Raw genomic sequence first — 25,734 nt, 5'->3', positions numbered from 1 at the left:
TAATTTTAAGACCTGCTAAGGAACAGATGAAAAGGGACGCGGGTGGCGCTGTGGGTAAAAGCCTCAGCGCCTAGGGCTTGCCGATCGAAAGGTCGGAGGTTCGAATCCCCGCAGCGGGGTGCGCTCCCATTGCTCGGTCCCAGCGCCTGCCAACCTAGCAGTTCGAAAGCACTCCTGGGTGCAAGTAGATAAATAGGGACCGCTTGCTAGTGGGAAGGTAAACAGCGTTTCCGTGTGCGGCTCTGGCTTGCCAGAGCAGCGATGTCACGCTGGCCACGTGACCTGGAAGTGTCTGCGGACAGCGCTGGCCCCCGGCCTCTTGTGTGAGATGGGCACACAACCCTAGAGTCTGTCAAGACTGGCCCGTATGGGCAGGGGTACCTTTACCTTTAAGGAACAGATGATTGTTGTTATGTCCTGATATGTAAAACTGTTAAGTTGTGGGTGAACATATCAGACGACACAGCGATTCTTCAAACAGCTCTTGTTTATTCACAGGCCAGAACAGAACTGGACTGAAGGGTTCAACCAGCCTGCTTATATAGAGCTCCACTACAATGCAACTGTAATACTTTCTGTAACTATCCAATCACTGAACATCACTTTCAATCCCTTATTTGCATATGTGGACCTGAGTGAAAACTATCTACAGTATCCCCCCGCTGGCCCAGGGTGAGAACTTCAGTACATAACAAAAACCACAGAATTCAAAGAGGGTGTACTTTCTTTTTCCCAAAGCTGCATACGAAAGTTCCAATTTGGAGGACTCAACCATAGTGCTTGGGTACTGGAATTCAAACAGTCAAACAGTTCTCCATAATCATTCTAGCACAAGCATTTCTGAGTTCCAAAATCATTTCTAATAAATTGAATGTTCTAGCAATCTTTTTTTTTAAATAAATAAGTTTCTTCATTTGAAGAGGAACCGGTGCATGAATATTAGGAATCTGGCACATTACATTCAAACAGCCTCCAACATCCAAACAGCCTCCAAGTTTTCACATAAAACAGGGTTGACGAGAGGGTTGATTCCAGTACTGGGACAAGAACAACGAACTGGGAAACAGAAATTAAAATGATCCTGAGAATATTTTCAGATGAATTTGAAAGATTTTGGATTTCCACAGGATAAGCACTGTGTTCATCCTTCTATCCTGGGACACGGGTGGTGCTGTGGTCTAAACCACTGAGCCTCTTGGGCTTGCCGATCAGAAGATTGGTGGTTTGAATCCGTGTGATGGGGTGAGCTCCCGTTGCTCTGTCCCAGCCTCTGCCAACCTAGCAGTTTGAAAGCACACCAGTGCAAGTAGATAAATAGGTACTGCTGCGGCAGGAAGGTAAATGGCATTTCTGTGCATTCTGGCACTCGTCACGGTGTCCCGTTGCGCCAGAAGCGATTTAGTCATGCTGGGCACATGTCCCAGAAAGCTGTCTGTGGACAAACGTTGGCTCCCCCTAGGCCTGAAAGCAAGATGAGTGCCGCATCCCATAGTCACCTTTGACTGGACTTAACCATCCAGGGGTTCTTTAACTTTACCTTTACCTTCATACTTCTATGAAAATATGGGCCACAAAATAGAGACTTTTAATCATCTTACATAAACCCAGAAAACTGAGGCCAGTGTAAGATAAAAGTTGGCAATTAGGGCCGATAATTAGCCTGCAAGTTATCTTGCTGTTGCATATTATGTGAGCGTCCAAAAGTGTAATGCATGATTTTTTTTACATATATGCTGCAATCCTTGGGCAATATGGGGTAAGCTAAGGACAGCATGTCAGATATAATTCTCATCCTTAAGTCTGATTCTGCCTGCTGTTGTGGGTTTGTCAGACCTTTAATACAAGTATTGTGCTTTTTGAATTTTAAAGCATTTTTTGGTTAGGTAAAATCTGCCACTGAAAGACAGTCTTTGCCTTCTGTGTATTTTAAAGTTATAATTTTTACATTAAAGAAAACGATTGGCATGGCACAACGATAACAAAAAACAATTTTAGTGTCCTTTCATTTTTGACAAATACTACAATGTGTCCTGTTGGTTGCAAGTTCAGTGGAAATAATTAGTTGGCTCAAGTTGTATCTGTGTAGCTCTGTTTCATTAAAGGTCAGTCTTTTTACCAGATAATAATCTTAAATGTCAAAATCGCATATAAGTGTTGAGTATTACCTAGATTTCAGTATCTGACTGAATGAATTTTGAAAACTGTCCTAGCCTCTTTGGAAAATGTCTACCATGCTACAATGAATAAGAACTTTCCAGGACCTAAATCGTGGCATGCCATGTGTAGTTCCTATGTATCAATTAAATTGTAAAATGTGGTACATCTTACATTGAAGACCAGTGCTCAGATGTGCTTCTAAATTCATATTAGAGAGATTTGCAAATAAATTTACTCTCCAGTTACCATGGGAGGATAATAGCAGGTCTGCCTCTATGGGCCAAACTAGACTTGATGATGGTTTGGCTGTCAACCAGATATTGCATCTCTGTTGAACTTCACACCTCTGGTGTGGGCACATTCAAGTATTTGTGTATACGGCCTAGGACCCTCGTACCTACGGGACCACCTCTCTTGGTATGTCCCATGGAGGAACTTACGATCTTCAAACAAAAACATCTTGGAAGTCCCAGGCCACAGAGAGGTTAGGCTGGCCTCAACCAGAGCCAGGGCTTTTTCGGCCATGGCTCCGATCTGGTGGAACGCTCTGCCACAAGAGACTAGGGCCCTGCGGGACTTGACATCTTTCCGCAGGGCCTGCAAGACAGAGCTGTTCCACCAGGCCTTTGGCCAGGGCACAGCCTGACTCCCTCCTTTGGCAATCTTCACAGAACTCTAGCCCAATGGTTGCCATCAATTTGATTTGAATTAATTTTATAATGAAATGATTTTAGAATGTTGTGTTATTTTATTCTTGTTAGCCACCCTGAGCCTGGCTTTGGCTGGGGAGGGAGGGATATAAATAAATAAATGATGATGATGATGATGATGTCATGCTCTATGCTGTCTTGTCTGCAGCAGCTACGATCACCTGCTGTGATGTGGACACCCAGGATGTCTCCAGCAACCCCAAAATTATTCTGCAGGAAGACCTCAGTGGCCGATTAAATGCCAAAAGGGAGCAGATTTAAAACCACAATGCTCCGATGGTGTATTCACCATACATAGTTCAGCTGCCTGATGTGTTGGACTGGGGGCCACTTGAGAGAGACCCATGGTTGCGTGTTGAGGTCCCCTAGCCACCCTCTAAGTAAATCACAATTCACACAGAGATTCTTGTTTAAGGTTTTTGGCATAATTTTGGCCACAACTTTATTAAAATACATAATGTGAGTGTTTGCTTAGGCATTGGTTGCGACTATCTGTCCCCGCGCAGGGACAGAACTGACTTCCGCAACCCTACAAAAGTCAGTAAGGGAAAATATTTTGGGGAGAGAATATAGCTGGGTGCCAGACCCTCACCTCGCCCCGAATGCTCCCAGGGGCTCTTGTGTGGCCCTAGCCCCTTGCCAGGGGTTCGGACAAGAGCATGGTGAGCCCCTGGATTCCTTTAACGGAATTCCCTTGCAGCAGCAGCAGCATGGGAGGGGCAGGTACAGCCAATCCTTACCCCTCCACCAACCAATTTTTAACCAATGCCTAACCGCAACCTTACAAGTTGTGACGATTTGCTACGCAGTAGGCAAAAAACCAAATGGCACCAGCCAAACAGCCAGATGGACAAAATTCCTACCAGGCCCCTGCCCCAAAAGCAGACAACCCCATGACAGGTATAGCAAGGTCAAACACAATAGCCCTAGATTAGGGAGGGTGGGAGGGTGATCCGATGCACGCAGCGAAAGAGAACGCACCACACTGCATGCAAGAATATACAGTGGTAACTCGGGTTAAGTACTTAATTCGTTCCGGAGGTCCGTTCTTAACCTGAAACTGTTCTTAACCTGAAGCACCACTTTAGCTAATGGGGCCTCCTGCTGCTGCTGCGCCACTGGAGCACGATTTCTGTTCTCATCCTGAAGCAAAGTTCTTAACCTGAAACACTATTTCTGGGTTAGCGGAGTCTGTAACCTGAAGCGTATGTAACCTGAAGCGTATGTAACCCGAGGTACCACTGTATAACCTATGGGCCATCTCACAAATTGGTAACATCAAAATCTCCCCAACAACCCAAAATAGCCCAGTCACAGTCATGGCCATCTAAATGATCCCGCCCAGCAACCAAAAGGGGGTGTCCTGCTAGACCCCACCGCAACACGTGCTCTCCATGAAGGAGAACACGCTTGATCGGAGGATAGGGCTGGATGATATCTGAAGTAAAAAAGGATGTCATATAGAGGAGGGAGAAAGGTTGTTTTCTGCTGCTCCAGAGAAGCGGACACAGAGCAATGGATCCAAACTACAAGAAAGAAGATTCCACCTAAACATTAGGAAGAACTTCCTGACAGTAAGAGCTGTTCGGCAGTGGAATTTGCTGCCAAGGAATGTGGTGGAGTCTCCTTCTTTGGAGGTCTTTAAGCAGAGGCTTGACAACCATATGTCAGGAGTGCTCTGATGGTGTTTCCTGCTTGGCAGGGGGTTGGACTCGATGGCCCTTGTGGTCTATTCCAACTCTATGATTCTAGGTGGAGAGGAAGAAGCAGCTGAGATACATTGCCCAGCCATATCTGCTCTCTCCATATCGGCTCCACATTAGCCAGGTATCCTCATGGCAGGGTTCCCAGCCCCCAGCTTGCACAACACAGCACACAACCCTGCCTCTTCAAGGCAGGTCTTCAGGCTCCCGGCAGGCAGCCAGCCCTCTGCAGCCAGCCAAGCAGACGACCAGCAACACTGTCAGCAGGCTGTGCCACTCCTTACCCTGCAACTCTCCGCTTGGGGCCCGTCCACAGGATTGTGCCCTGCTCAGAGAGGCACTGCTGGCCTTCCTGGGCAGTGCCCCCGCCTGGAGCTGTCAGCCCAGGCCCACATCAAAGTCTGCCCCTTGTCACTTCCACAGCCACTGGGAGCCCCTGTCCGTTTAAGACCCTGGGGTGTAGCACCCACCCTGGCGTGACCGGAGGTGAGGAAGAGAGACTTGAGCTCAAGAGCAGTCTCTCTTCCCCCTTGTGATTCCCAGAAACTAAATCTCAAATTCGGTAGACTGTTAATTTGAAAGACAGAATCAAATGTGACTTGAGTGTTTAAACATTTAGCTCAATTGATTACTGATCGGGCTACTGTCCCTTTGCATTCAAGTATGGCAATTTTGGCTGGTTGGTGGATCAGGAGGAAAATAAACTGATGTCTGGCTAATCCATAAATTTTGAAATTTTAGGCACTTAACAAATTAATGAGGCGAGACAAATGCGGCATCTTTAGACTTACACGCTATTAAGAAACTCTTACCCAGATTAGAATTTCATTAATTGTCAATTCAGCAAGACCTTCTTAAATCAAGCTGTTTCTAGTCTCCTGAAGAATAAGCCTCAATAAAGAAAAGTCACTGAGAATTATGTAAGCAGCAAAGCAATTTCCGTGGTAGACCATTCCCTGGGTCCGAACCTTCCAGACCTCCTGACCTTCCAGACCCGCAAGGGCGTTTTTCTTGTGTCGACAGACTGTGCCAAAAAGTGTCACATTCTGAACTCATATCAGAAAAAGGAGAGGCAATCACATGCAGCCACATAAATTACATTCAATTGCACTGCAATGAGGGTTCCCAAATTTTTTACCCCCAGGGCTCACCTGCATAGCTGTCAACCGTCCCTTATTTGGCGGGAAAGTCCCTTATCCCAGTGCTGCGTCCCAATGCTGTCCCTTATTGATGATGTCCCTTAAATTTCCCAGGTTTCAAAGGAAGCAGCTCCTCTGCCGGCCAGTGAGGAGGGAGGCTCCAACTGTGTTGCTTGCCTGCGTTGCTCACCCAATAAGGAGTCTAAGAACGACTGGGGGGTGGAGCTTGCATGCCTTGTGTTGATCAAATTGGCCGCGTGGCCTGGGGACTTGCCTTTGCTCAGCGCTTCCCAGCGGTGATGGTGGTTTTCCTTGCTGCATCCCCTTTGCCAGGTTGCTGCGCTGTAGGAACCACCACTTGAGGCTTCGTTTGGCTTCGTAAACTACTTTTCTGATGGGACGCAGGTGACGCTGTGGGTAAAACCTCAGCGCCTAGGACTTGCCGATCGCATGGTCGGCGGTTCGAATCCCTGCGGCGGGGTGAGCTCCTGTCGTTCGGTCCCAGTGCCTGCCCACCTAGCAGTTTGAAAGCACCTCCGGGTGCAAGTAGATAAATAGGGACCGCTTACCAGCGGGAAGGTAAACGGCGTTCCGTGTGCTGCGCTGGCTCGCCAGATGCAGCTTGTCACGCTGGCCACGTGACCCAGAAGTGTCTGTGGACAGCGCTGGCACCCGGCCTCTTGAGTGAGATGGGCGCACAACCCTAGAGTCTGTCAAGACTGGCCCATACGGGCAGGGGTACCTTTACCTTTCTGATAGATGTGCTATCTTTGGGTATACATCATGAGCCGCGTGTAAACTGTTATTCTACCGTATATGGCGATATCATTTCAGAACCCAGAGTATCTGGAGGAGTCCAGGTCCAAATGTCTTGTTCCCTCAACAACAGCAACAAAAATTCTGCAGTGGATCAGAGTGACATCCAGGAAAATTTTTCAGATTCAAATGGCCAAATTTTAGCATTTGATTTTAACAAATAAAATTTAATGCTGTTTAAAATAGAATAACTAAAATCCACCAACTGGCTAATAATGGCACATTCCTATTATTTAAGCTCTAGCTTCTGTGTTATTAATGTTATGTACTGAAGTTCTCACCCTGGGTCAGCAGGGGGATACTGTAGATAGTTATGCAAATAAGGGATCGAAAGTGACGTTCAGTGATTGGATAGTTTTAGAAAATTGTTACAGTTACGTTGTACTGGAGCTCTATATAAGCAGGCTGACTGAACCCTTCAGTTCAGTTCTGTTCCAGCTTACAAATAAAGAGCTGCTTTGAAGAATCGCTGTGTCGTCTGATATGTTCACCCACAACTTAACAATTAAGATATTACATGCTTCTTAAATGAAGACCTAGGTGTCAACTCTATGGGGCTGGGGTGTTCTCAGCTCCCTCATCCCCATAAGTTGGGATGGAGCTGAGCTCCCCCAATCTTGAGGAGTTGGACCTTGCCGGGCCTCCCCGTTCTGGTGCTGGGCTTCGCCACGCCTTGTGGCCTCCTCCCAATGCATATGATGGGCTCCCACAATGTTTGGTAGAACTCAGCATGCTTGAAGGAATATAATTTTTAGCCAAGATAATTACTGACATCTAATGTCTAATCCATTTCTGGAAAATACTTATGACTGCTCCTTTAACGATTATCAGATTCTGGAAAGATTTAAAGGGTGCCGTGTTGGACTACTGGCATGGGAGAGTCTGGGGGTTAGCTTTAGTGGGAAAACTTGCATATAAATTGAAAGTAATTAGGGGACAAGCAAAGAATGATTATTTTGCTACTTACCTTCATTGGAGGCTTCTAAGTAGAGTCTCTTGCTTTAGTTGAGACTTCTGCATTGCAGTGAGCGGACAAGGTCCCTTACAACTCTACAAGTCTATGGTTCTACTGCGTGAGGAACAAGGGGACATCCTTATGATACTTGGAACCAAAGAGTTGGTTGTGGGGGATAACTTCATGTTGCAAGGGGTTATTAGGTTTTTTTTGTTACTATGGTTATGTGCTTTTGTGTTTTTTACATTGTAAACTGCCCCGTGATCCTCCGATGAAGGCCAGTATAGAAATAAAATAAAATTGCTATGTACTGAAGTTCTCACCCTGGGCCAGCAGGGGGATACTGCAGATAGTTTTCACTCAGGTCCACATATGCAAATAGGGGATTGAAAGTGGCGTTCAGTGATTGGATAGTTACAGAAAATGGTTACTGTTGCGTTGTAGTGGAGCTCTATATAAGCAGGCTGGCTGAACCCTTCAGTTCTGTTCTGTTCTGGCCTGTGAATAAATAAGAGCTGTTCGAAGAATCGCTGTGTCGTCTGATATGTTCACCCACAACTTAACAAAAATAATAAGGTATGTGCCTGTGTTAATTATTCTCATTGCGTTAAAAGAGAGGGATAGACCTTTGCTTGTGGATATGATGCAGAAGAGAGAAGTGGAAGCAGAGCTTTGAGTTATACAGCGTTGTTTGGTGCAGATACAAAGGATGACAGGTTCCAGAGAGCCCTATTTCTGCAAGAGGATGGGAAGTTTTTCAATGCCTGCCAGGTCACTGCTGAGGTTGATAAGCAAAAAATAAAAGTTGTTACCTGCAAATCTGAGACCTACTGTGCTCCAAAAAAGAATGTGGCTTATGAGAGACTTATGTTCTTCTCCAAAGATCAAATGAAAGCATTTATCTTTATGTCACAGATTTAGAGATGCTTGTACAGATTTGTTTTGGGAGCAAAAGAGACACTGAATCCATGTAAACATACATTGGTTTCGTCTAGAAGTTGCCACTTGACTCATTATCTCTGTTTCACATAGAGAGGGCTAAGGCTGAGAAGGCAAATTGCCCAGGTTGTCCCACCGAAACAGTGACTCCGTTGGGGTTTGAACCCAGATCTGATTGTTTATTCCTGTTATCGAACACAGCAGAGTGGTTTCCCTTCAACATGCAGAGCTTTTATTGATTCCTCTTTCCCCAGGGGCTCTTTCCAAAAGCTTGGGCTTAGTTCACCCAAAGTGATTTATTAAGAACCAGCATGATTTGGTCAGAAAGATTTATTGAGAGATAATCTGATAGCAAATGACATCTATTTCGAGTAGTACAAGAATGGTTTTGTCGTGCTGCTGTGTTTGCCCTGGGCCTTTAAGCATTTTATAAACTCTCAAGATAGTTATCTCTTGCTCCTTCATTTATTATAAATGTGGGTATTTGTTCCACACTTTGATTTCTGGTTGTAGAATTTAGCACACACGAACCAATAGGGGGTTGTTGTTTTTTCCCCTTTTAAAAACATGTTGAGGCTGTTCTGGGAAAGATTCCTATCTTCTGGACCAGGGTGTGAGGAGGCTATGGTCCTACACATGTCGCTGAACAGGGCATACTCAGCAGGGCTGATGGCACCTGGAGGGCCATGATTCTCCCGTCTTAGAGAATTATGACAAAATATATTAGCGTCAAAATTACCTTTCACTGGACTTATGTCAGCAGAATAATCTGTGGCTATGGTGCAAATTTGGTAAGTCCTGCATACATTATGGGGGTTATAGCTGCTGGGAGAATTTTTTTTTTTTTTTGCAAAAATCTTATTAGTTTTTACGATATCAACGACAAACAAAAACATAAAACAAACAAAACATAACAAACATAAATCATAACCTTATTGAAAATAACAGTTATTTACTTTGTAGAACGACTTCCTCGTTTCCCCTTAGTTGAATTTCATTGCATATCCTTATCACGGTTTTCCAACTCCCAATTTTAATACCCTTTAAATTAAACATGAACATCTTTAAATCTTCTCCTTCTTGTATTAAACATATTATTTTATCAGTTAACATAAATACAACCCTAAGCCCATTAAGTATCTGGAGGCTATTTCCAGTTATTTTAGCTTAACAAATTTAGCTAAATAATCATTAAATTTCTTCCATTCTTCGTGGTGTTCCTCCTCCTTCTGGTTGCGGACTCTTCCGGTTAGATCGGCTAGCTCCATAAAATCCATCATCTTCATCTGCTGGGAGAAAATTTTGGAAACTCGTTTAGAAAGAGATCTCAAAGTAGAGCTCACACCTCTTTTAGCAAATCTTGGAAGAGTGCATCGTATCCTGAACAGTTGCCTTCTCACTCGTCTTAAATCAAGCTAGCTGCTTGTTACCTTCACCCGCCTCTCAGTTTTCCTTTTCTCCTCCCTCCATCCTATTCCCTCAGCACATTTTCTGTCCCCTTGTCTCCCTCCATCCCAGCAAACACCAGCTCCACTCATTCTGAGTTTTAAGCTTTCCCCCCTGTCCCTTTACTCAGTCTGTTTACTGCTTTCTCACTTCCAAATGATCTCACTTTTGACCGATAGCCGCCACTGAGAGAACAAGGAAGGCACTGTCCCGGGTTAGGAAACTGCTTATGGTCATAGAGGTGGAGCCTAAGGAGCTTGGCCTGCTTCCCGCATGCGAAGGCAGGCTCTGGTGGATTGAGTAGAGAAGACCAATTGTGGGTCAAACCGTGAAGAAGGTGATTTCTGCACCTTCACTGGAAAGGAGGGCAAATGGGGCTTGTCAACCTGGGAAGGTTGCCACCAAGGTTGCCACTGACCCTAAACGTCTGTCTCCTTAGTTAGGGATAGCCTAACTAATGTTGTCTGTGCTCTGGTAACCTCTAGGTGAGATTACTGCGATGCATTAAGCGTAGGGCTGTCTCTGAGGGCATCTGAGAGGCTTCATCTGGTGTATAATTCAGTGGCCAGGTTTGCTTACCAGGGCAAGATGGTTTGAGCATATTACACCCATCCTGACCCAACTGCTCTGGCTGCCAATTTGCTTCTGGTTCCAATTCAAAGTGCTGGTCTTGACCTATAAAGCCTTAAACGGCTCAGGGCTGCAGTACCTCAAGAATTGCCTCTCTCTGTATGAATTGACCCAGACCCATCGTTCTGCCTGGACACTGAGGTCCAGCTCCGAGGGCCTTCTGGTGGTTCCTTCACTGCGAGAGACCAAGTTACAGGGAACCAGGCAGAGGGCCTTCTTGGTAGTGGCGCCCGCCCTGTGGAACGCCCTCCCACCAGATGCCAAAGCGATAAACAACTACCTGACATTCAGAAGACATCTGAAGGCAGCCCTGTTCAGGGAAGTTTTTAATATGTGACATTTTAGTGTATTTTTCATCTTTGTTGGAAGCCGCCCAGAGTGGCTGGGGAAACCCAGCCAGATGGGCGGGGTACAAATAAATTATTATTATTATTATTATTATTATTATTATTATTATTATTATTATTATTATTATTATTATCCTCTGAAGTCCTTCTTTGTGTGCCTCCTCCATGAGAGGGCTAGAGGGTGGCAACATGAGAATGGGCCTTCTCTGCAGTGGCTCCTCATTTGTGGAAGGCTTTCTATGTCCTTTTAAATGTCTTTGTGGGTGTGGGGTTATTGGTTTGTTTTTGAATTCATTTTATTGTGCTTTATGCCTCATTTTGTATTTTTCTGTTGTGAACCACCCTGTGGTCTTAATAGCAGCAGCAGCAGCAGCAGCAATAATAATAATAATAATAATAATAATAATAATAATAATTGATAGATGGTCAGGGAAGGGAAGGATGTTTAATTGCTGGAACAGGGAAAAGGCAGGGCAGCCAAACAGTGACAATTTCAACAAAACCCTTGTATCCACCTGCATTTCATGGTAGCTGCACTTAGATTTGTGCGTCTGTCTCTCCTTGAATTATCTCCATTATCTGATACGAGTATGGGGCACTTCAGATTCCCCTCAAACCCTCTGAAAGAAAATGATGGGGGAAGTGATTAAAAACTCATTGAAAACAAGGAGTGGTTTTATACACAACAACAGTTTTATTTATTCTCAGCCTTCCCCTCACCCCCAATGAGACACAAAGTAGCTTACTGATAAAAATAAGAACCACTGAAAACATAGAATAAACCAATTTAAAAACTAATAAACATATACAGTGGTATCTCGGGTTACATACGCTTCAGGTTACATATGCTTCAGGTTACACACTCAGCTAACCTAGAAACAGTGCTTCAAGTTAAGAACTTTGCTTCAGGATAAGAACAGAAATCGGGCTGCGGCGGCAGCAGGAGGCCCCATTAGCTAAAGTGGTGCTTCAGGTTAAGAACAGTTTCAGGTTAAATACGGACCTCCGGAACGAATTAAGTACTTAACCTGAGGTACCACTGTATCTTCTAACACATCTATTGAAACCATGCCAATAATTACAATAAAAACAGCATGGCTCCAGCCTTTTCATTAAAAGCATTCATTTCCCAAGAGCCCGTTGGAGCAAGAAAGTCTTCATTTGCCAGCGGAAGAACAGTGAGGAGGGAGCCAGTTCTCCAGGGAGGGAGGGAGTTCCCAAGTCCGGGAGCAGCCACTGAGAAGGCCCTCTCCAAAATTGGCTTTTGCATTTCCCAAACCAGTGATTTGAAAGTATTATCTACGTTAGCTGGGTTTGAGAGCCAGTGTGGTGTAGTGGTTAAGAGTGGTAGTCTCCTAATCTGGGGAACCGGGTTCGCGTCTCCGCTCCTCCACATGCAGCTGCTGGGTGACCTTGGGCCAGTCACACTTCTCTGAAGTCTCTCAGCCCCACTCACCTCACAGAGTGTTTGTTGTGGGGGAGGAAGGGAAAGGAGAATGTTAGCCGCTTTGAGACTCCTTAGGGTAGTGATAAAGCGGGATATCAAATCCAAACTCTTCTTCTTCTTCTTCTTCTTCTTCTTCTTCTTCTTCTTCTTCTTCTTCTTCTTCATATAATGGCCCGCTTCTATGCGTGCAAAGAGCGCAGGAGTGGCTCAGAGAAGTAGCTGTGTCATGTCTGAAGATGCCCCAGGTCAGAGTCAGCCACGGCTGCATGTCCATAGACTGCAGTAACTATGGCAACGCAAATGGAGAAGTTCATCAAGCCGCAAAGATCACAGACATGGAGAGCTGAAACCTAAGACAGCCCTGCTAATGTGTCCTACTCCCATGACAGGGGCGGTGTCAGCTCCCACGATAGATTGGCCCTGACCCTTGCCACAGACCTCATGGATTAGATTCCAGTAATATATGATGGTGTGATAGTTTAAACAGAGGACGGCTTGTGGATCTGAGAGACTGTATGTGATGCAGAAGCTACTGGTATCTAAAATGCTCTCGCAAGTACGGTGGAACCCCACAAGTCGAATGCCTCGGAAGACGAAAAACTCGCTAGACGAAAGGGTTTTTCGTTTTCTGAGGTGCTTCGCAAGACGGATTTCCCTAAGGGCTTGCTTCGCTAGACGAAACGGCCCTGCCTCTCGTGTCATGGCGACGGTCACTGCACGCACGCACGCACGCTCGCTTCCCCGCTCCTCCGGCTCCCTCCCACCTTCTGGCTGATGGTTAGTGCCTCGCGCCGCTGCCCACCCCCCTCGCGCGCTCCCCTCAGAGAGCCGTTGCCGCCAGCGCCTCTCTCTCCCTGGAGTCGCGCTCCTGAGCCCCGCCGCCCTCCAGCAGCCGCGTCGCACGGTGGCCACAACGCGCGGGTGAATCTGAGGTACCGGCTGCGGCAGCTGTCCTGTTTCTCCCCGCCCCTCCCCGCCGTTGTCAGTGTTTAAATGCAGTGGTGCTTCGCAAGACGAAAAAACTCGCTCAACAAAAAAACTCGCGGAACGAATTAATTTCGTCTTGCGAGGCACCACTGTAGATTCTTAGTAATATGAATACAGGCTATTATAATCTGGGGTCATTGCTGGGAAAACGTGTTCTCCCTAGCAGAGAGCGCGTGTTGCGGCGGGGGATACAAGCCATCCCATTGTTGCTGGGTGGATTTGTGGAGTGACCCAGGCAGTGAATTGGTTAATTGGGTCGCTGGGGAGAATTGCTTGTTGCCAACTTTGAAGGAGGGGTCAGAGGTTTTAAATATTGGTCGCCCAACTTTGGGCGTCCTCTTGGCTGCTTGCACCGGATCACCCGCCCACCCTCCCTGTATTGGGGGGGGGGGTGTTGTTTGCTTGACCTTGCTATGTCTGTCACGGGGTTGTCTGCTTTGAGGCAGGGGCCTAGTAGGAATTTTGTCCATTTGGCTGATTGGCTGGTGCCATTTGGTTTTTGCCTACTGCGTAGCAAATCGTCACAACTTGTAAGGTTGGCGGTTAGGCATTGGTTTAGATTGGTTGGTGGAGGGGTAAGTGCCTACCCCTCCAATGGTGGTGCGGAAAGGGAATTCCGTTAAAGGAATCCAGGGGCTTGCCATTCTTTTCGTCCTTGTCCCTGGCATCGGACTTGGGCCGTGCAAGCCACCAGGAGCATGAGGGTGAGAAGTGAGGGACTGAGGCCCAGCTTCATTTTCTCCCCAAAATTTGTTTCACGCACTGGCTTTCGCTGGAATCTGGAAGTCAGTTCTGTCCCCTGGGCAAGGACATATAGTCGGAACCAATGCCTAAGCAACCACTCACTTATGTGTATTTAAATAAAGTTGTGGCCAAAATCTTGCCAAAAACCCAAACCAAAATTGATGTGTGATGTGTGAGTTATTGGGGGGTGGCTTGGGGACCTCGACACGCAAATAATATCTTCCGTCTCTCAGCACCAATCTGGAGCTGACCATGGTTGCTTTTAAATGAAATTTAAAATGTCGAAAGATCTTACCACATATCTCTTGTGTCGTGTGTACATTGGCCAGAAAGGCAAAAAGAAATAGTTCAATTGGAAGGTATTTGAGAAATAGCTGGCAGAACACAATCCAGGATGTGATAACATTTCAAAACAATATTCTAACCACCAGTGTGCTCCAATGCATTTTTAAAATCCTAGTAGCTTACAAAAACTAATCTCGCAATGTGCCAAAGTAATTAAACCAAAGTAAATAATCTCCAGTGTTCTTATTCCCCACAGAAATTGTTTAATATCTTATCTTTCAAAGCGGGTTTCCTGTTTATTCATGATGTCTGTGAAAAAGGTTCTTCAGTATGCAAGAAACAAATCTTGTTCCAACAGGGCAAGAATGTCTCTATAAACCATTCTTGGGTGACTAGTTTGCTTTGAGAATTGCCTTACCTCCAAGTATACTGTTGGCAGGGACAGGCAAGGGCAAAGGAAGAAGCTTCTTTTGTGCAAGTTCCATGGAAATGAATGGGGCTGAGCCACACTTTTGTGCTGCTGCAACTCATATCTGTGGAGCTTGTGCCAGAAATTGCCACTGATTGCCCATTGTTTTGGAACATATTCCCAAGGCCAACATTGAATACCTTACCCCAACACCCATGGATCAGTACTGGTACAAAAATGTATAAGGTTCTACCCATCTTGTGGTAGCAATTGTCTGTCAATGAATAGCTATATTTATGATGTTTAACTTGTTTTTGTTTTTATTTTTCTCCACTCTGCCTTGCAGCCCATAAAGAACTCCCAAGTTTAGGTGGGAAGTTATACAGCAATTGAACAGATGGCCATTATATTGAACAGATGGCAATTATACAGATGACCATTGAAACAAAACCAGTTATAATAATTCATAAGACAACATCATCATCATTATTATTATTATTACTATTACTATTAGTAGTAGCAGTAGTAAACCTCAACCAACTCTATGGATGTAACTCAAAATCAGATCTGATTCTTATTCAAGTGTCTAAAAGAGGAGAATATGCTTTCAACTTGGATAATACTTTCAAGTAGTCACATACATTATTTTGTTGCAATTTGCACAATAATACTATAAAGTAGGCCGGTATTATCATGCAGCATTTTTTTTGGGGGGGGGGGCAGTGTCTTAGGAAAGGGACTCTAACCTACCAAAGGCATTCATAGTGGAGGTGAGTCTCAAATCAGCAATTTATTAATTCATACTTCAGCCTCTAATTCACTAATCCATACATCCCATCTCATGCTAGGACCTTGAGCGTTACGATAGTAAAAAGGGAATCAATACCTTGGCCTGACATGACACTGACTTATCGCCTGGAGAAATGTGGCAGTGTGAGAATTAAGAATATATAAAATCAGTTTTAAAAAGGTAAAGGAACCGCTGACCATTAGGTCCAGTTGTGACCGACTCTGGGGTTGCGGCGCTCATCTCGCTTTACTGGCTGAGGGAGCCAGCGTACAGCTTCCGGGTCATGTGGCCAGCAGGACTAAGCTGCTTCTGGTGAACCGGAGCAGCTCATGGAAACGCCGTTTACCTTCCTGCCGGAGCGGTACCTATTTATCTACTTGCACTTTGACGTGTTTTCGAACTGCTAGGTTGGCAGGAGCAGAGACCGAGCAATGGGAGCTCACCCCGTCACGGGGATTTGAACCTCCAACCTTCTGATCTGCAAGTCCTAGGCTCTGTGGTTTAACCCACAGCCCCACCTGCGTCCCTTAAAAATCAGTTTCAATGTACGTAATTAATGTATTTGGGGAAATAAAGGTGGCTTTTTGAACCCAAACCAACTTCTGCTTGTGAGGCAGCCCCCTTATTCCCCCTGCTTTGCCCAGAGGTACAAAGGGGGAGGGAGGGAAAACAGGGCTGCAGTTTAAATAGAGGTGGGGACCATATAGATGCTGTCTTTAGGGGTGGGCAGCAGTTGACTGGAAAGACATGACTGCAATGACAATTGTGAGAATGGGCTGCCCTGTGGGTGGCAGATGGGGGCCATGCAACCTGCTGCCCCTCCTGAGCTACGTGGCTCATTCTTGCCGTCTTCACTGAAGAGCCAGAACTCTGGCCCTTCGCGTTGAGCGAAAATAAAAGGTGCTATGTAGACCTTGACTGAGTCTGACTGTAGCTGCCAGTTTTCCTTCTGTGAACATTTCAAGAGAAAGAGCTTTCACTTTCTCGTGAGGCTGTTTTCGCTGCTGAATTTGCGGTTTCTGGACAGCAGTAGTTTGTCATAGAGCGAGTGAGTGGAGATGAGGAGCCGGAAAATGAACCTGTGTTTTGCTATTGTCAGCTGTTGTGTCTGGTCAGCAGCAATGCAATAATGTGTAATGGCTGCAGAGAGCAGCCCTTGTGGGCTCCAGTCCTCCTGTCTTTGAAACAGCAGATTTGGGGGCTGGGAGGGAGGGAGGGAGGGCATGGCAAACAGCAGGAAAGATGGCTTTGGGGTACGCGGGAAACAGACAACCTTCTCAAGAGGCTATTTAAAATAGTTTTAGACCAGCTTTTTTCCATCTTCTTCTTTAAATTGACCCATTCTTTGAATATTGTGGAAATAGCGGAACCAAATAATCATCTGAAGACAAGTGAAGCAAATGGATTTCTGGCAGCTTAAAGTATATAGATTCTTATTTTTTATATACCGTATTTTTCGTTCTATAGGACGCACATTTTCCCCTCCAAAAATTAAGGGGAAATGTGTGTGCGTCCTATAGAGCGAATGCAGGCTGCGTCGCTAAGCCCAAACCAGAACAGGAAGACGGAGCACTGCGGAGCGCTCCGTCTCGCTGTTCTAGCTTCGGGATGGCTGCGCGCAAAGCCTCTCCAGGGCAGCGGGGTGCCTTCACCCCGCAAAGCCTCTCCAGGGCAGCGGGGTGCCTTCACCCCGCTGTCCTGCAGAGGCTAGCAAGGCTGTTCCCAAGCCAGAACAGCGAGACGGAGGGCTCCGTCTCGCTGCTCTAGCTTGGGGACCGCTGCACGCACAGCCTCTCCAGGGCAGCAGGGTGAAGGCACCCCGCTCTCCTGCAGAGGCTAGGAAGGCTGTTCCCAAGCCAGAACAGCGAGACGGAGGGCGTCCTATGGTTCGGTGCGTCCAATGGAGCGAAAAATATGGTGCGGAAAAAAGTGCGTCCTATGGTCCGGTGCGTCCAATGGAGCGAAAAATATGGTATATACTACTTGGAAGTTTGAGACTTCAGAATTTGAAATTTCCAAGTCTCTATGTCTTGATGAAGCTTGTTACTTTGGCTGATTTGTGTCCACTGGTACCTTTCTGTGTATGATCATTTGAAACCGCCATGTTACTAAAGCAATATTGCATTTCCTGGGTCCAGAGAGCAAGAGACTGCTGTTTGTGGCAAGGAGGCAAACAGGAGAGAGGGAGGGTAAGAGGAGAGACTTTTAATCCTCCTGTCACCTGCACCTGCCCCCTCCCTCCTGCTAGCCTTGAGCCTCTCACCATTGGGCAAGCCAGCCCCAGTCTAGCGACTGCTGCCAATCTACATCTCCTGGCAGCAGCAGCAGCTACAAGTTCATGAATCAACACCAGCACTTTCAGTTTGAACTAGTAGCCTTTAGACCACGGGTAGGCAAACTAAGGCTCGGGGGCCGGCCCCGGCCCAATCGCCTTCTAAATCCGGCCGGCAGATGGTCTGGGAATCCGCATGTTTTTACATGAGTAGAATGTGCGCTTTTATTTTAAAAGGGCTGGATTTGGCCCCCGGGCTTTAGGTTGCCTACCCCTGCCTTAGGCAGCAAAACATCATGGGCTTCCCCGGAGCTCACTTGTCTTTGCTGTGATATTGAGATGTGTTGATTATTGTATTTCTTGGCTCATTCATCACCCTTTTGATTAATCTGACTTGCTTGAATTACACAGCAGTTATTGGAAGCAACAGAGGTGGTGAATCATTGAAATGTCTTTTGCAATTGTTTTATGCACTTTCAAGGACAATAAATTTGATTTAACCCCCACCCACCTACCACCACAACATACACAGTTATAAGAACCCATTTTAGAAAGAACATTAAAACATGACAAACAATATCAACAACTTCAGAAAGATTAATTTTTGTAAAAAATCTACCAGGTTTCTGAATGCCCATTGTAGGGGCCTCAGATTGCCCGTACAGTGGTGCCTCGCAAGACGAAATTAAGATGAGTTTTTTCGTCTTGTGAATTTTTCGTCTTGCGAAGCACGGTTTCCCATAGGAAATGCATTGACGGTTTCCCATAGGAATGCACTGACGGTTTTAAGAAAAAGGCGCAAGACGTTTTCGTCTTGCGAAGCAAGCCCATAGGGAAATTCGTCTTGCGAAGCAACTCAAAAAACAAAAAACTCTTTCGTCTTGCGAGTTTTTCGTCTTGTGAGGCATTCGTCTTGCGAGGTACCACTGTATCAAGTTCTTTAACGTCTCAAAAAGATACAGCCAGCTATGTTGTATCTTCCCCTCTCGATCTTCCCTCTTTTTTTCTTCAGTATACTTTTGCCTTCAAAACATTGTATAAAAATTGTGTAATCTATTTTACAGATACTATCTGCATCTGTATCCACTAATTCATCATTTCCTAATAATCTTACAATGTATTTATCTCTTGTTTTAACCTTATTGTTGTCCAATTTCCCCCGGAAAACTGCACATTCTCTACATGTAAACCAAAATGTTCTGATATTAATTTTTCTTCAAAATAAATAGAAAAGGTACTTACAAAAAAGAAAGATTCCCATAGGAAATAATGGAAATTGTCAGCTCATTATGCGAATGCGAATGATTTCTGGGGAACACCTTGTGTCAGGAAAGTGAGACTTAGAGAAGTTGTGGAGGACACAAAATACCTGGATGTAATAGCTGGGCCTCACCTTCCCTCTTCTCCTCCTCCTCCCTCCAGATGTTAAGCAACTGGCCTGTGAAGGGAGTTCTGAAAATGAAGTGATTAATCTTTTAGGAAACATTTTAGTGTATAGGAGCTTTTATGACTTGCATGTTGTGTGGGTGTAGAGTATTTGCTAAAAGGAAGAGAGCTTTACACTCCACCATATATCCCAGTGACTTAGGACCGCAAACCACATTGGAACATTATCATTCCCCAAGCTTACCTTGTTTCTTAGCCTCCCTAATTCTGTCCTTCCATTTTGACTGATTTAAAATACTGGAAGCATAAAAGCACAATATATACTGTATTTTTCGCCCCATAAGACGCACCTGACCATAAGACCCACCTAGTTTTTAGAGGAGGAAAACAAGAAAAAAAAAATTCTGAATGAAACAGTGGATGTATGATTTTTGTGGTTCATGCTATGGCCACAGACATGTGATTTGATGGTGAGTTTGGGGTAGCCCAATGCAAAAATCCTGAGAATCCATGTGGATCTGTGCTTTGTAACCATGTTTTTGTTCCTTTGCGGCCCCACGCAACAGTGGATGCGTGATTTTTTGGGTGCAGGCTGTAGCCATGGACATGCTATGTGATCTGATGGTGAATTTGGGGTGACCCAGTGCAAAAATCCTGAGGGGTCCCTGTGTCACAAAACACAAACAACAGAAAGACCCATGGGATGTGAACATTCATTTTGTTAACCGCTTTGAGGTTTTTCTTTACAACAAGCAGTATATGAGCTAATAAAATAAATGAAAATATACTATAATGTACTCAAAAGGCATATAGAAAAGAGAATAAATACTGATGCAAATAATACAATAAACAATACATGACAGAACAACTGTTGTGGATCCATTCCAACTAATGCATCTTTTTCAAATATGATGCTGTCGATAATGGAGCTTCCAGAATCCAACAAAACATCATTGTAGAGATAGGGAAGAGGTTAGCCTGTTCTCATACCTCCTTCAGATCCACCCTATCTCTGAATCCATAACCCAAGCTCCGCTGGGTGGGCCCTGCCTTCCAGGAACCCCTGGGAATAGAAATTCGAGGTAAGAATTTCCATTTTCCCGCAGAGGTTCCAGAAGGGCATCACTGAGAGTTTCTAGGGCTATCATATCTTGAACGCGCCCAATCTAGTCTGATTTCAGAAGATAAGCAGGTTCAGGCCTGGATAGTAGTTCACGGTAAGAATTTCCATTTTGTTTGTTTGTTAGGGAAAATATTATGACCTGTATCAAACAGGGGTTGGAATGATATCCCTCTCCCTTCCTTGGCCCCAAAATTGCCTATAAAGCATTGGCCTTTAGGGTGCCAACGTTTGGCAAGACCACCTGAGTTGAGTGGCTTAGGATACAGGCAGCGTCAAGTCCCCATCCCCAGCTCAGCCGGATACACCAATGTACCGTATTTTTCGCTCTATAAGACGCACCAGACCACAAGACACACCTAGTTTTTGGAGGAGGAAAACAAGAAAAAAAATATTCTGAATCTCAGAAGCCAGAACAGCAAGAGGGATCGCTGCGCAGTGAAAGTAGCAATCCCTCTTGCTGTTCTGGCTTCTGGGATAGCTGCGCAGCCTGCATTCGCTCCATAAAACGCACACACATTTCCCCTTACTTTTTAGGAGGGAAAAAAGTGAGTCTTATAGAGCAAAAAATATGGTAAGTTGCTCAATTGGAGCTCAGCAGATGGAGCTGAAGATGTCTGGGCTGAGGTAAGTTTCACAGAAGGGTTGTTCTGGGATCATGGTGAGAGCAGGATCAAAGATGGGGGACTTTGGGTGGACCCTAAGCCCATGTACCTCAATAACACCCCCACCATATTGCGCTCCTTAGAGTTAATTGGATGCACAGTTGAAATTACAGAGATTACAGCATTTAGCCACCACTTAGTAAGCCTAAACACGGTTTATTTTCACTTCTCCTTGTGATAACTTCAGAAACCACTTGCAAAACGAATTAGTTTCCATTTCCCAGACTGTATAATAGAAGGGTATGTCAAGCTCATTTTCTAAATGTCCTCATTCCCTGCCCATTGTAATTAAATTTTAAAAATTAATAAGAGTATTAGTGCAAGAAACCTAGTTCATCAATCCTTTCATCCTTTTCTTGAATTGCTTCGGAAGATATATGTAAGAATATTTTTTTTTTGTTTCTAAATCTGGATGAAGGAAGCAGAAGCGATGCACACAGCCAAAAGGAACGCCTTTAATTATGCACAGATGGTCCCATTATTTCCATTAAAAACGTGTTTCAGATTTCTTATTCCATGCAGTCCAGCAAACAGAACAGCACTGTCAAATCTGTTACTTTCAGATATTTAGATATTAATAAATGGAGAAGGTAAATCTAAGACTGGATATGGAATATGTAGGACTTGAGAAACAGTGCAGTGCACATGCTACTATACATGTGTCATCTGCTGAAATAACCTCCTATGTGGAAACATAAAAACGGGCTAAATAATAACAACCATGGCTTTTTTTCCTGGGAGTACAGTACTGTACTGGCACCTTTCTAGAAGAAAGCACCAATAATAACAATCGTTTTGTATAACAGCATTATTATACCTTTAGTTTTAGTTTCCATTCTTTTCCTCATGCTCCCTAGCATGGATTTTGCCTTTCTGCTGCTGCCACACGCTGGTTGGCCTTCATTTCCTCCCTCCCCACCAACCTGCCATGATCACTGGCTCTTCTGTGGGAACCATGTTTGTCTTTCTCGCTTGCCTTGTTCACATACAGTGGTACCTTGGGTTACATACGCTTCAGGTTATATACACTTCAGGTTACAGACTCTGCTAACCCAGAAATATTACCTCGGGTTAAGAACTTTGCTTCAGGATGGGAACAGAAATCGTGCGGCAGCAGTGTTGCGGCAGCGGGAGGCCCCATTAGCTAAAGTGGTGCTTCAGGTTAAGAACAGTTTCAGGTTAAGAACAGACCTCCGGAACGAATTAAGTACTTAACCCAAGGTACCACTGGGGGGGGGGAGTCTGTTTTCTTTTATATACATTTTTATTGGTTTTTTTTTACATATAATTTCCAACTATTATTTAACATAACTTCTGATCTTATACAATATTTTAGACTTCCGTCAACAACCTCTGATGATTTTCCGTTTTTTATCACTTATTCTGCATTTCTTAATTTCTCTATTACTCTTAATTATCATTAACTAATCATTCTCTTCATAGTCTTTCTTGCAATATTTCAAATAGTCCTCCTTACAGAACTTCTTCCAGTCCCATTAGCATAATCTGTTCATTACAATTGCTTTTCAAATAGTTCATATATTTACTCCAGTCTTCTAAGAATCTCTGGTCCTGCAGGTTTCGAATCCTTCCTGTTAATTTATCTAATTCTGCATAGTCCATTAATTTCATCCGCCATTCTTCTTTCATCGGTAATTCCATTTTTGTGCCAATAATATTCTTGCTGCCGTCATTGCATATAAAAACAATTTACAACCCTGCCTATTAATATCATCTCCTACAATGCCAAGTAAAAATGCTTCTGGTTTCTTAATAAATGTATATTTCAACATCTTTTTCATCTCATTATATATCATTTCCCAGAAGTTTTTCACTTTTTTACATTCCCACCACATGTGATAGAAAGTTCCTTCCTTTTCTTTACATTGCCAACATTTATTACTTGTTTTATACATTGTAGCTTATTTCACAGGAGTGATATATACCACCTATACATCATTTTCATCACATGTTCTTTCAAAGCATTGTGGGGGGAGTCTGTTTTCTTGCATCAAAAGCGGACATCGGAGAGCTCCCTTTTCTCACCTCACCATATTCTGCCACTTTTGGCCCCCAGTCTGGATCAGTGCCATTATCAGAGCTAAGCTGGGAAGAAAAATCCCTGGAGCAATGGCTCTCAGAAAGGAAAGTAGAAGGGCTGATCTCTCCTCATCCATGCACAATCTTTCTTCAATAAAATTAACCACCCTCCCCCATGTCCTTGAACAGGACAAAATGGTTGGTTAACAAATGTAGCTGCCTCCTCATATTTTTTGAGGCCCTTTCTTCCACAGAGCGTAAGGAGTTTTGTATAGATGTCCTGTCCTGAGGAGCAGTTTCCTCTTAGTGCTTTTCTTGACACTCATTGGCATTTGAGCTCCATGAAGCTTAAGCAAAAATCATGATCAATACCTGTACGACCCGAGGTCATTTTTCTCTCTCGTACTGCTATTTGTATGAGAAGAAAGAGCAACAGTGCAATGTTGTTATTTCAACAACCAATTGACTATTTTTTTTAGACATTGTGGTTGTGGCAGGCTTTTCATAACATAGTTTGCAGTCCTTAAGAGTTAGAGGAGTGTGTTTGATAGTAAGCCTGTTTCATTGCTTCCTCCTTTCTGAAGAGTGTAGATAGGACCAGGCAACTCTGTGTAGCAGTTAAGGGCTACACCAGTAATATGCAGCCCTTACCAGCAAGACTAGGGTGGTACATCACTGGGGTGGCAGATGACTCCATTGTGGCAAAATGTCCATTTTGTGCTAGATTTTCGAAAGGTAGTTTAGCTGCCAAAATGGCAAACCTAAACTCGGTGCTGTCTTGCTCCTTGTGGCTTAATTGGACAAATTCCATTAAATCACCCAGAAGCCTCAAGCTTCTGATTTTCACAAAAAGGCCCACGATGGACAGTCAAGAAAGAGATCTTTATAGTTTTGGAATTTGTTCCTGTTCAGAATTTTCCTAACCTGAGTATATTTGAGTGAAGGTTCATTCTAATAAACCTTAAGTTTCCTAGACATAAAATAATTCTGTTGATGAAATTATTGGGGGGGGGGGGCTATTGGGTTGTTGTTTTTATTTTTATTATGTATTTTGTGGTTTTATAAATTCAATAAATAAAAATAATAATGATGATGATGATGATGATAATAATATCTGCTACATTTGTTTTAAAATGATGGGAGAGTATGCACATATAATTACAGTATATAAAATTTGCTAGGGAGTGCCTAGTTTAAAACCATAGATTCCTCAATACAATTAATTACTATCTTCTGTTATCCATTCGTATTCTTACTAATTAGTAAGTGCTTTAGGTGGCATAAGTTTCTAGTTGATTTCATTTCCTCTTAAATATTTGCGTTTTGGATTATTTTCTCTCCAGATGCATTAGTCTGGCTTTCCAAAGCTGAATTTTTCTTCCAGTTATTCTCTTGCTTCGCACCATTACATGGTTGGTTTAAAATGTGATTACTCCAATTCCGTTAGTTTGTGGCCTCATTCAAAAGGCATTACAGTTAAGTAGAAAGTGTGAACATACAGTGGTGCCTCGCAAGACGAAAAGAATCCATTCCGCGAGTCTTTTCGTCTTGCGGTTTTTTCGTCTTGCGAAGCAAGCCCATTGACGGATTAGAGCTATTAGCGCTATTGGCACTTTAAGGGCTAAAAACGGCTTTTTAAGGCTTAAGGGATTAGCGGTTTTACTGCTAAAATGCTTTTAGCAGCTTAGCAATTCAGAAAAAGGGGTTTTGGAGCAAAAAAAAACCCTCAAAATTTTCCGACAATTTTCGTCTTGCGAAGCAAGCCCATAGGGAAATTCGTCTTGCGAAGCGCCTCTGCAGACGGAAAACCCTTTCGTCTTGCGGGTTTTCCGTCTTGCGAGGCATTCGTCTTGCGGGGCACCACTGTACTTTGGAAATATTGTAAACTTATTTCTTCAACTATCACCAAAGTGAAATTGTTGCTTAAGTTTACTGGGAAGATTTGGCATGTTCAGCATTGGAGCTGTGTTGGGCCATTCTGAAATCAGGGACCTTGTGACAATGCTTAGGTTCTTTTTGCGTGCTGGGTGTTGAGGTTTTGCTTTTCTGGAGTTGCTGTTACATAAACACTGGTGACTTGTTCCTGCCCTTTGGTTTTCATTTTCCTGCTGTTGCAAGGGATTGTAACACCCTTGCAAATATGTCTGCAAAATCTCCTGGCCTGCCTACCACACATATCAGTGTGAGTCATTTGACAACAGGCTGAAAGGAGAAAAAGAATCTAATTTATTCCCGTTTATCATAACTTCCATGCCTGACCATCTAGAAGCAATTGATAAGCCAAGGGTGAGTGTGTTTATTATGCACACTAGGGAAAGCACAAATGATTTTTTTCTTGCCTCAAACGTGATGCTTGGTTTTATAATATATTTCTGCTCTCCTTACTGACTCTTGCACCATAATATTTAATTCTGCATATGCTGCTTCTTCCAGGAATTAAGGCTGCCAGTACAGTGGTACCTCGCAAGACGAATGCCTCGCAAGACGAAAAACTCGCAAGACGAAAGAGTTTTTTGTTTTTTGAGTTGCTTCGCAAGACGAATTTCCCTATGGGCTTGCTTCGCAAGACGAAAACATCTTGCGCCTTTTTCTTAAAACCGTCAATGCATTCCTATGGGAAACCGTCAATGCATTTCCTATGGGAAACCGTGCTTCGCAAGACAAAAAATTCACAAGACGAAAAAACTCGCAGAACGAATTAATTTCATCTTCTGAGGCACCACTGTACTTTTCTCTCTTGATAATCA

General features: G+C 44.1%; 1 protein-coding gene across 9 annotated transcripts in view; it reads left to right on the top strand.

The window, feature by feature from the left end:
* Positions 1-25,734, top strand: part of ENOX1 (ecto-NOX disulfide-thiol exchanger 1) — a 296,456-nt gene that overhangs the window by 33,456 nt on the left and 237,266 nt on the right. For 2 of the 9 annotated variants that reach the window (XM_083448719.1, XM_083448714.1), the window contains exon 1: positions 504-672. The exons of the other annotated variants lie outside the window; for them this stretch is intronic. The gene's annotated coding sequence lies outside the window, so the exon portion shown is untranslated. Of the gene's footprint in view, positions 1-503; positions 673-25,734 lie in introns of those variants that run through there. 9 annotated transcript variants of the gene reach the window in all.

The sequence above is a fragment of the Podarcis tiliguerta genome (assembly GCF_965153285.1).
Source record: "Podarcis tiliguerta genome assembly, chromosome: 7".
Lineage (NCBI taxonomy): Eukaryota > Metazoa > Chordata > Lepidosauria > Squamata > Lacertidae > Podarcis > Podarcis tiliguerta.
The sequence above is the reverse complement of the archived record's forward strand: the minus strand, read 5'-3'. Positions and strand labels throughout refer to the sequence as shown.